At 44.6% G+C, this 11,879-nt stretch overlaps 1 pseudogene across 1 annotated transcript in view; it reads left to right on the top strand.

Moving 5' to 3' along the window:
* LOC146690247 (mitogen-activated protein kinase kinase kinase kinase 4-like) overlaps window positions 1–11,436 on the top strand; it is a 106,839-nt pseudogene extending 95,403 nt beyond the window's left edge. The window contains exons 27-32 of the transcript XR_014915743.1: window positions 4,120–4,254; window positions 6,432–6,532; window positions 6,694–6,843; window positions 6,937–7,096; window positions 7,410–7,549; window positions 8,280–11,436. The product of XR_014915743.1 is annotated as a mitogen-activated protein kinase kinase kinase kinase 4-like (transcript). The remainder of the gene's footprint in view (window positions 1–4,119; window positions 4,255–6,431; window positions 6,533–6,693; window positions 6,844–6,936; window positions 7,097–7,409; window positions 7,550–8,279) is intronic.
* Window positions 11,437–11,879: the final 443 nt, after the last annotated feature.

Here is an 11,879-nt window from a genome sequence, read left to right on the forward strand (position 1 = left end):
AACAATGAAATGAAATACACCATAGCCAAGAAAATGGAGTCCAAAACAGAAGAGTTCAGGGGGCCGACAGCACAGGAGTCCAAACAGTTCAGGGGGGCGACCGTGCGGACGGCAACGGCAGCGACGTGGAAACAGTCCGGGAGGCCGACCGTAAGGAAGGCAACGGCGACGACGACAGCACTGGTCCGGGGGCCAGCCGTGCGGAAGGCAACGGCGGCGACTCAGGCGAAGGGGGTCCGGGGGCCGGCCGCGAGGAAGGCCACGGCGGCGATGTGGAACCAGTTCAGGGGGCCGACCGTGCGGTCGGCAACGGCGGTGACCCAGGCGATGGAGGTCCGGAGGCCGGCCGCGCGGAAGGCAGCGGCGCCGAAATGGACACAGTTCAGGGGGCCGACCATGCGGAAGGCAACGGTGGAGACTCAGGTGAAGGGAGTCTGGGGGCCGCCCACGACGGCGATGGCGCCTGGCCAGTGGCCTAGAAAGTGGCCGTTTAGCTGCAGACCCAAACGAGGCTGGACCAGGTGACGCTGAAGGCGGAGACACGGAGGCTGGGCCAGGCGAGGACGAAGACACGGAGGCTGGGCCAGCTGGCGTGGATGATGAGGCTGAAGCTGGACCAGACGAGGCTGACGGCTCTGAAGCTGGACCAGACGAGGCTGAAGGCGGCAGCGTGGAAGCCGGAGATGGAGGCGCTGCAGACTGGACGGATCCCTTTGACCCTCCAGCGACGACGGGAGACGAAGGCCGGAGCGGTCCTACGGACCCTCCAGCGGAGACAGGAGACGAAGGCCGGAGCGGTCCTACGGACCCTCCAGCAGAAGTCATCACTAAGCCAGCAGTCATGGAGGCCACTAGCTGACACAAAGGCGACTGGCAATGCACTGAGCACTGGCTCTGCCCAGGCAACGCTGACATGGTGCAGTTCTCAGGTGGCTGCATAAACTTCAGGGGTCCAGAATCAGCTGGGGACTGAGACCTAGCCTCTGGGGAAGCCCTGGAGCGGCAAACTGTGCCAATGGCGGCTAAACTATGAAAAGCACCTTGAGTTGAAATTAGACTTTCTCCCTGCATGGAGTGAATGAGTGAAACTGGTAATACTGGAGCCTGAACTGCAGGTGACACTGGAAGTGCAGGGGCCTGAACTGCAGGTGACACTGGAGGCGCAGGGGCCTGAACTGCAGGTGACACTGGAGGCTCTGGAAACTGAACTGCAGGTGACTCTGGAGACTGAACTGAAAGTGACGCTGGTGACTCTGGAAACTGAACTGAGGGTGACACTGGAGACAGAACTGAGAGTGGCTGCTGGGCAGTTAACTGAGCTGAGAGTGGCTGCTGAGCAGGTGATATGCTGTTCACATAATCATCTGCCACACAGAACACCGCCCCTGAATGAACAGTCACACAGTCCGAAAACGGAAAAGAGTCCTCACTCACCACAGCCGGCGAATTAGAAGCCTGAACGTCCGGCTGTGGGGTGGCGCGCCGGCGGCGCGATCTGCGTTTCCTCCCCGCAGCTGGCTCCGACGGGCCGGGCAAGATCACATCCGGCGAGTCGGGCAGCGAGGCAGGAGTGGCTGAGAGAAGGTGAGGTGTGTGCCGGAGAAAAGCCTGCATGGTTGGAGGAAGCGATTTTAGAAGCCATGGCAGGCCGGAAAAGAGCCGTTTTAGCCGGTTTTCAACGGTGCGGCTCGTACGGAGGATTCTCCAGCCACAGCCCGAGGAGGATCTCCACATTGTAGCTGATGTCATCCTGGAGCTCCTCGGACGGATTGAGTGCCGCAGGGTCCATGCTGGCCGGTTCGTACTGTCACGTCCGGTGTGGCAGACGTGTGGAGTTGTAGAAAGGACCCAAAAGGCGGCAGCTCTGGTGCAGGTGAGTATTTATTTACAGGAGTGGGTACAAACAGCAATGGTGGGTGAACATGAAACCGGAAACCTAAACTGGGTAAAACTAATAAAACAAACCAGAAACGAAGATGCAGGGAGGTCCGGGGAAATACATACGGAGAGACCGAGGGGAAACAACACAGACGAACCAGCAACGACTAAGACAGAAGACAAGACTTAAAAACACTCAGAGAACACAGGGAGATCACACACACAGGTGGGGGACAAAACCCAGAATAATAATAACTACTAAAACATAAACACGGAGTCACAAACTCCGGATCATGACAACACCTTACCTTAAATGTAACTTTTTATTTCAGGTTAGGTTGGTATTAGGGGTGGGTTTTAATAATCGATTCATCGATTAAAATCGATTCTGGCTTGGATAACGTGATATCGATTCATTAAAATCCTGAATCGATTTTTTTTTTATATAAATGTATTTTGCCCAAAATTCCAGAATCTCAGGTGAAACGTCACAAAATTTCAACAACCACCAAACATTTAAAACAGTAAATGAGAGCAGGTACACGGCTTCTGCACAAAGACGTAAACGCAAAGCCCGGACCCGCGGATCAGAATCGGTGAGATGTCGCCTTTCTCACCCGACGGCACGGACACGCTCGGGGCTGAAAGCCGACAGCTCGCTGATTCTGATGTTTCGGCGGGTCCACGCTTTGTGTTTACGCTCTTTTTGCGCTGATTCTAAAGCTGTTAGTTTGATCTCTCTGTGGTGAGAATAAGGCACATTTTTAGTCACACTCACCACAACAACAACCACACACACCTGAGTCCCTGTGTTTTAACCCAGCGGGCGTGATTATGAATGCCGTGCAGGTGCGTCCGCCCTCCCTGCACAGCACCGCAGACCACGCCCCACCACACTCTCTCCAAACAATATTGACCGAACCAGCAGAAGAAGATCCAAACTAGGCTTCACATAAACATCGTCATGGATTCCCTCTTACTTTTGCTGTTTTGCTTCCACCACAATAAAATCACACTTCATGCACAGCTCTCTCTCTCTCTCTCTCTCTGTACTTCAAGAACAGTTTCCCATCTAAAAATCTGTTTTCTGTATTATTTGCTTGCTTGTTACGCACAAGTCTACCGTTATTTACAGCGCTGTCGGCCGATGTTTTTTTTTTTTTTCCTTTTACTTACTTCCGAAAAGAAAACCTAATTTCTGCCGTTCAACAGGCTTCTGAACAAATTTAAACTTTTAAAAATGATACAAAATACAAAACGCTGTGTCTCTAATGAAACCGCTGTAACGTCAGAGGTGATGTTCATAAGTTGATTAAAGATTTTCTTTCGTTTTTGATCTACTGCAGAATATTTTTATAAAATTCCAGGCCAGGAAAATCACCTTCATGTTTTTCTGTGTTTTATCTTCAGCTACTTTGACACAAAGGCCTCTGCTGTGATGCTCACACCTTTGATAAAGTCTGGAAAGTGTCAGCTTCCCTTTTATAGATACAAAAATATGTAAATGTACTGATCTGAATTATAATATTTCTGACTGTCTGAGGCAAAATTTCCCAGATTCGAATCGAATCGAATCGTGGATCGAATCGATTCAGGACCTTGTGAATCGGAATCGAATCGATTCTAGAAATCAGTGGGATACCCAGCCCTAGTTGGTATGTGCTAGTAAGTGGGATATGGGAAAAAGGGACCATAAGTGATCATATATACAGTAAGGGCAACAGATTTGGATTATGTCTGAGTTTAGGGCTATTTTTTTACCTCAAATTCTGGAGTCGTTGAATGAATCATGAATAAAAAAATTAGAAAAAGCATTTTACAGGAGAAAATCAGAACCACAGTCCATGACTTGAAACTTAGAAAGGTTAAGTGGTGCAAGATAAACAAACAGAATCACTTAAAAAGAACTAAATTCATGTTTTTCAAATGGTCAAGTCAAAGTTCAGACCTTAAGGCAACTGAAAAAGGCTGTTCCATCAAGATTTGATGCAGAAATGCTGCCAACCTGAAATTATTTTGTAGGATGGTGCAAAATTCCTCTATATATACACACACACACACACACACACACACACACACACACACACACACACACACACACACACACACACACACACACAACCTCATGAGTTTCAAGCAGCTTCAGACATTTCTCAGAGCCTCTGATAAGATCAACCGCATAGCAATTCTTACATTTTGTTTTTGCTCTTCTTTACTTCAGTGTTTCTCAATCAATTACAGGTAAGAAGAACAAGCTCCGTGTATACTACCTGTCCTGGCTGAGGAATAAGATTCTGCATAATGACCCAGAGGTTGAGAAGAAACAAGGCTGGACAACCGTAGGAGACTTGGAGGGATGCGTCCACTACAAAGTTGGTACGTTTATCACAAAAGGACATGTTGCATTTAAGAGTTTGGGAAGATTTCACTGTATTTATGAGCATAAATACTCATAACAGACTACCAAGGTGGTAAGTTTGAGATAAGGGCCTTCCACAGTGCAAAAGTGCAAGTGCATGGGGACAGTGTGTGTGGAGATCACAGCAGGGACTGGTGTTGTTTTTTTACTGACTTCACACCTAATGGGGGGTTACTTGCACACCACTCCTAAATGAAACTATTAACTGACCCACTCACTAGATTGCAAAATACACAAAGTCACAAAAAGAAAACCAAGAGGCCAACGTGCAGTGAACAAAGAGACAATCTGACAAGGACAAAAGGGATTAGTAGAATCTATAGTTTTTACTGATTGAATAATTACTTAGAAACCTGCTGGCAGCTGTAGACATGATAACTGGTCCCTGATATTGGTCACAGCCACCTCTTAGCTCACTGCCTGCAAAACAAGCAGCTTCTCCCCACCAGTTTTAACACAGACAGATGCTCATTCTCATGTAAAACTCTGTGAACTACTAGGAGAGGTTACTCTCTTCTGGGAAGTTGGCTGTAGCTATGCAGCTTTCTGAACAGAACAGATCCATGTACATAATACTTTTTAATTATTCAGTGCTTTAATAATTAATAAAATAATTAAAGTGATTCCCAAATTTTTCTGAGTCATGAAGACTAAAATTAAATGTCACAGGAGAAATCTCTGACCTGTCTACCTCCCCTCACCCCCAACCACTCACAGGAAATGGCCGGCTCTCGCTGAACCTGGCTCTGCTGAAGGTTTCTTCCTGTTAAAAGGGAGTTTTCCTTCCCACTGTCGCCAAAGTTCTTGTTCATCTAGTTTTGCGGTCGTCTGATTGTTGGGGTTTTCTTTGTATTATCGTAGGATCTTTGCCTTACAATATAAAGTGCTTGAGGCAACTGTTATTGTGATTTGGTGCTATATAAATAAAATGGAATTGAATTGAAACTACAAATACAAAGAAACACAACAAAACAAAAACTTTAAATTGACAGGGATCAAAAGGTCAAGGTCATGTTTATTTATATAGCACAGGGGTGTCCAACTCCAGTCCTCGAGAGCTACTGTCCTGCAGCTTTTAGATGCATCCCTACTCCAAGACAGCTGAATTAAATGGTTCAGCATGCCATCAAGGCAAAGGCCTAATAAGAAGCCATTCAAGCTGCAGGACAGTAGCTCTCAAGAACTGGAGTTGGACACTGATATAGCACATTTCCAAACAGTCCATGCTGCACAAAGTGCTTAACAATGCAAAACAACAACAAACACACTGCAACAAATTGGGAACAAGGTTGCCAAATATGTCTATCTATCAGTGTCTATGAATATCAGCCTTTAGTTTCCGCTTTGTGCTTTTCATATGTAGGAATTCAAATCGGATATGTGCTTCGGGAACCTACATGCCATTGTTAAATCGTAGAATGAAAACCCTTGATTAAGTAATAATGTGGTAAAAGCATCTGAGAAGACATGCAAGTAGACCTTCCTGTCTAAAACTCAGAATGTCATTCATGATTTTATTGCTTTGCGAAGACTGGCACTTCCTGTTGGAAACTCCTATGTAGTGATCAGAGCTGTTGGCTGAGGAATCCGTTTCCCGTCCAACAGCTTTATTCATGCATGTTCATTATTTTCTTGAATCAGCACTTGTGGAAAGTACAGGGCTTTGCAGCAATGATGAGAAAATCAATATTGGAAAAGTAACATTTGTAACACTGTTGCCAAAACAGTGGGTTTATGTGGACGTAGGGGAAAAGAGCTGAGAGTGCACATTTAACTGTGTTCCTCAGATGGTTTGCAAAAAGTAAGCTTGTACCGGGGTTGGGTTTAGAGGGCATTTATCTTATTCTACATAGATGTAAGCTGAAAGCAGCACTTTCTGTTAATTTAATTGTGCAGGCATTCTGGGCTAACTGTTTTCTTTTTAAGATGCCAGGAATTGTTGTTTCTGTGGTGCAATACAAACTGCTGTGAATATTTCAGATTAAACCCAAATAAACATCAGTTAAAATAATAACTTTCTCCCTTCATTTGTTGCAATATTAAGTTAGTAAGCAGAGATGAGCCCACACTACTCTCCTGCCCTGTGGTAATCATGCTATTTTTAAGTGATTTATTCAGATTTTTATTTCCCCAGTGAAATATGAAAGGATCAAATTCTTGGTTCTGGCTCTGAAGAACTCTGTGGAGGTCTACGCTTGGGCACCCAAGCCCTACCACAAATTCATGGCCTTCAAGGTAAATAAACCGGCCAGCTAGTTGTTGGTGCTATTGCTTGTTATTGTGCTCTTTGTGTTTTTTCTTTTCCAAATGATAGCAATCTATCATCTCTGTGTTTTGGCAACTATCTACTGATATTAAGCTGAAAGACTAAGATTTCTGATCTGTGTGCGCCTCAGTCTTTCGGTGATCTGGTGCATAAGCCGCTGCTGGTTGACCTGACTGTGGAGGAAGGTCAGAGGTTAAAGGTAATCTATGGCTCGTACTCAGGCTTTCACGCCGTGGATGTCGACTCTGGGGCCGTTTACGACATCTACCTGCCCACACACGTAAGAACACAGCTGTAAAATAACGCACATGCTCGTTTGTTGTATGTGTTAAAAGAGGAGTCACTCTTATAATGTCTGTTGTTTTTCCTCCAGATCCAGACGAGCATCCAGTCTCACGCGATCATCATTCTGCCTAACACTGATGGCATTGAACTGCTCGTGTGCTACGAGGACGAGGGTGTTTATGTCAACACCTACGGACGCATCACCAAGGACGTGGTGCTGCAGTGGGGGGAGATGCCCACCTCAGTGGGTGAGTAACTGGGTGAAAAGCTACACAAACACCTGCCCTATAATGTTTTCTTGTCTGTCTAGGTCAGTGTTGCCCAGCCTTTTTGCCTCACAACCGTCCAAGAGCTAAAGTGTCCCTGCACCTACACCTTTACACCTGATTTTTTTTTTTTAAAGTGGTGCTTTTTTTCTTTTAATGATTAAAAATCATCAACAAGTCGATTGTTTTAGCACATTTATGTTTGACACCTCTGGTCTAGGGATTTAACATTTTCTTCGTCTTGTTTTTAAATAGAGTTAGATATCCGTAGACTAACTAAAACATCTCTTCACAGCCTACATTCGGTCTAACCAAATCATGGGTTGGGGCGAGAAGGCCATCGAGATCCGCTCTGTGGAGACCGGTCACCTGGACGGCGTCTTCATGCACAAGAGAGCTCAGCGACTCAAGTTCCTCTGTGAAAGAAATGACAAGGTGAGATTGGCATGTCAGCACCGCTGCCAGTGACCTAACCGACTCGTGCACATCTTTGGGATTAGTCAACTTTGTGTTTGCTCGATAAAAATAAAACACAAGAAAACCCTCCTCCAAGCAAATAAGACCAGCTCCTCCAACTTGACTGCAGGCCATCTGAGAAGCATCTTTTAAAATCAAACTGATTTTGTTTACAGATTTTAAGTGACGAAACATGAAAAAGGCTCCCCTTATGTCTTCAGTTACATGCAAACACACAGTGACTACCTACATCAGATGTGCCAGGTTAGCTGTGAAGCTAAATCCTGGCATCAAATTTGTTTGCACAATTTCTGTTGACTCAGCTGTGGAAGTAACTTAAGGCTGCTCTAGTTTCTCTTCTCTCTTTTTTTGGACTGTTTTTCTCTTTTTGTGGGTCTGTATTTTTGACAGCATGTGCGGTAAATAATGGGAACTTTTAGAGTACGGTAACATATGACAAATGAATGAAGAAACTTTTAACCACCCGAGTGTTGTTTTTGAGTGTTAGTGACTTGTGAAATCATTTAAGACCTCCCCAGATAATTTTATTTGAATATTCATATATACAAGTGTATACATATATATATATATATATATATATATTTAAAGGTTGGGGGTTTTTAACACTGTATTTAATCACCGGCACTTTCAGTTACAACATTTGTGCTCAGATTGTGCTGAGCAGTAAAATCTCACTTTGTCTCCTCAGGTGTTTTTCGCCTCTGTACGTTCTGGAGGCTCCAGCCAGGTGTACTTCATGACTCTGGGCCGAAGCAACCTGCTGAGCTGGTAGAGGTCCACGGCCTGCCCTCTTTCTCCTCCTTCTCCTCATCTTCCTCATTGTCCTCCCCCTCTCTCTAACACTGGATCTCAGAAAACCACCATTGATGTCTTGTCAGCCCTCGGACAACCAAACGAGAACAAACACAGCAACCTACCAGCCGTCTGGAGCAGTCGACAGCAACGCCCTGTAGCTGCAGCCTTGCTGGGTCTGCCTGCGACGCAGAGACAGACGGTCAAGTCGTCGGTCCCTTCCGTAAAATCCGAAGCGACGGCTTATATAATGAAATCAAAGGTTAATAAATGAAAGGAAGTAGTAATACTGTAAATGTGAATTCAAGAAAAGGGAGGGGCAAGCAACGTTTTGTTTCCCTCTCAGTTTTCTTGGTGCTCATCGGATGCATTGCGATGGGATAGATTTTTGTACCTCTGCATCCTTTCCCGGGTTGGTTAGTAAGCTTGAGGTCTTCTACTACTATTGCTACCGCTATTGTTCTTACTACCACTGCTACTACCTTCTGCAGGTCTGCCTCTTGTAAGGGAGTCCCCCCCTTTGCCCCATGTTCCCACCATCCGCCCCTTCTTGTGAGCGTGGGGCTGGTGGGGCTCTAGAGTGTGTTGTATTAATGCTACAGTAGTGTGTGTGTGTGTGTGTGTGTGTGTGTGTGTGTGTGTGTGTGTGTGTGTGTGTACTTCTGTTTGGTCCACCTACTGCTAACATGCTGGTTTGTCCAATGAGCTGGAGGCTCAGTGACAAGCATGAGAAAGGGACCTAATATTGAAGGTTTTTACCACAAAGGTCAGGTTGACAGGACTCAAACATGAGGGTGTGTGCGTGCGTGTGTGTGGTTTAAGTATAGTGTTGTATCGGACAGGCGCTTTAAAAAGAAGGGGAGGGCGGAGAGAGTTGGTGTAGGTGATGGATTTCAGAATAGTATTTTTTGAATCATTATTATTCCTTGAAGATAAGTGTAACTATGTGGAGTTAAACATGTCTTTTACCTTGTTTTTTTAATCATTCACACACATCCACCTACACAACTTGCTTGCTCTAAAACCACAGAAGTGTAAGGTGTGTCCGTATGAAAAGAATGCAATGCGGGTGTGATCCAAAATATTAAATAAAGTGTCTATGTACAAATAAAGCTTTGGGAACTTTTGTCGTGTCGGACCGGCGGCAGGGAAGCATGACGACCTGATCTTAACTCGAGAAACTTGAACTGCTGTGAATAAACAGATATAACGTGGAGAGAGGGGAAAAAATCGAGAGATAATGTAGATGAGAAAGTTTAGTACGTGTATGTGTGCGCGTGTGCCGTCAACAGTTCGGCATCGCTTTGGGTTTAAGTGGCAGAGAGGTAAACACGTGGTCGGCGGGTTTGTTTTGGCACAGGAGGCGGAGTTCCATCTTCCATTTCATGATTTCGACTCATTTCATGCTTCATTTAGAACATTTGTATGTATTCAATGCACTAAGTGTCAAGAATGTAGAAAGACTTATTACTGTGTGGTGGTCCAAGGCATGAGATGACGTTTTTGCTTTGTATCTTGTCACGAGTGATCAATCCTAGGTGTTCGGTTTTGGAGTCGAAGCTGCGGCGGCGGCAGCAGAGCCTCTGCGTCAGATGTACATTTTTCGATTCCGTATTTGTTTCGCAGCCTTCGGCAATCTGTGTGTCAGAGCCGAGGAGCGTTTCTCGCGGCTTTCCCGTTCAAACGAGAACACGCGCGCCTTTATTGATTCAGCACTCAGACTCTGGATTTCAGTGTTACTGTGATGAAGTGTCTCCAAACAGGCAACACTGAGCAGAGATTTTTCCCTCACTCGGCTGTTTGTGAAGGAACTGACGAGAGAATCCCCATTTTTCTTTTTTTTTTTATAGGAAGGAATAGTTTGTCTATTTTGTGCCCCTCCCTAACCCCCTCATGTTCCACTCCAGCTGTTATTGAAGTTCCCTGTATGCGAAAGACTGAGCAACAACCTTCGGCATGGACGATCTTTGCCCAGCTGGATTTTTTCCTTTCTTTTTTGCAATGTTTCTCATCATTTGCTCACAGGAAGAGCAAGGGTAGAGTCCGATCTATGACGTCATATCCAAACACACCTTTTGTCAGGACACAAACAAGCTTATCTTGGGTGTTTTCCCTCCTTGACGATAAGGTTACTGTTGGTCACTTAGTTTATGTCTCTGTATGGAGAAGCCGTTCGGGCCCCAGTGAGGTCTGCGTGTGCAGTAGTGCTCGGTGTGTGTCTCTTCTTGCATCAAGGCCTTGATGAGTGGCTGTATTGAATTCATGAAAATAATTTGTGGCTATTATCAATATTCTTATTGATCTAAAGAAAGAAACGCGCTCTTCGGCCGATTGAGACGAATCAGTCGTTTGCAGGCTTGTGTTGGAAAAAGTGCCAAGAGGGCAGCATTTAAAACGTGTAAACCTGTTGTTATAAGAACCACTACTTGGAAATCCTTTCTTTCAAAAAATAAAAACAACAAAAAAACTTAAAAAATCACTCGAAGCATTGTGTATTCTTAAGTTTTAGAGCTAGTTGAGAAGCTTAACAATAGTTTCTGTTGTTTCTGTAAGTCTATGTAAACGTAACTATGCGACTGCGGTGGTTTAATATTATTACACTCACCTTAGGTGGAGAAACTGTTTACAGAGGCAATGTTTTGTTACACTAATGTGCATCATGGTATTTATGTTTGAGAGCATAATGCATCTTAGTTCTTTAACTCATACTTTCTGCTTTTTGAGCCCACTTTTTATTGGATATTTTAAATCTTTCGTTAGTTTTTATTTATTTTTCTTTGTCATTTCTCCCACCCCTGCTAACTTTTTCCACAACAAAGAACACACGTGTTGTTCATTTCAGGTATTCACACAACGCTGCTTCAACATGGAAACATTACAGTAACGTTCCTTGCAGGCTTGGACGTGAGGCAACGTGTTTTTTCCTCTGCTGTTTCTGCCGTGCTACTCTAACTTATGTCCTCTCTGTGTATGACAGGAAGTCATGTATTTTCCTGAAAGTTTTTTGTTTTGTTTTCTTTGAATAAACTTTAAAAGTAATTTTAAAACAACAATGTTGTGCCCTTCCTTCTTTGGCCTCTCTTGATGGTGATGTTTGCTCCCCAAGTACACGCACGCACATTGAAAACAGACATGTTGTAACAGGTGTTGGCCAACAGACCAAAGTGGAACACATCAGTTGCATGTATGGGGCGATTTCGACAAATGCTTTGTTTGTGGAAATTGTGCATATTGTTTTCAGACAAAATTACCATTTCCGCTCAGCTACACGATGCAATGCACTAAAAAAAGCTTGGATTATATTGATTGTTCCTTTATTCACGACACGGTAAAGTCCAGTTATCTTACTGGCATGTTGTAAATTCTGAATTCTTGTTGAGCTCAGCTAAAAAGGGAAGTAATAAGAAAAGGTAATTTTCTCAGAATATCTTGTGCAAGAGGATATTCATTCACACGAACAGCTTACTCTCTGAAAGATAACCGCTTTTTTAATTAT

Source organism: Copadichromis virginalis, linkage group LG16 (genome assembly GCF_057382275.1).
Source record: "Copadichromis virginalis isolate Kocher_CV1m ecotype Utaka linkage group LG16, C_Virginalis_male_GT1.1, whole genome shotgun sequence".
Lineage (NCBI taxonomy): Eukaryota > Metazoa > Chordata > Actinopteri > Cichliformes > Cichlidae > Copadichromis > Copadichromis virginalis.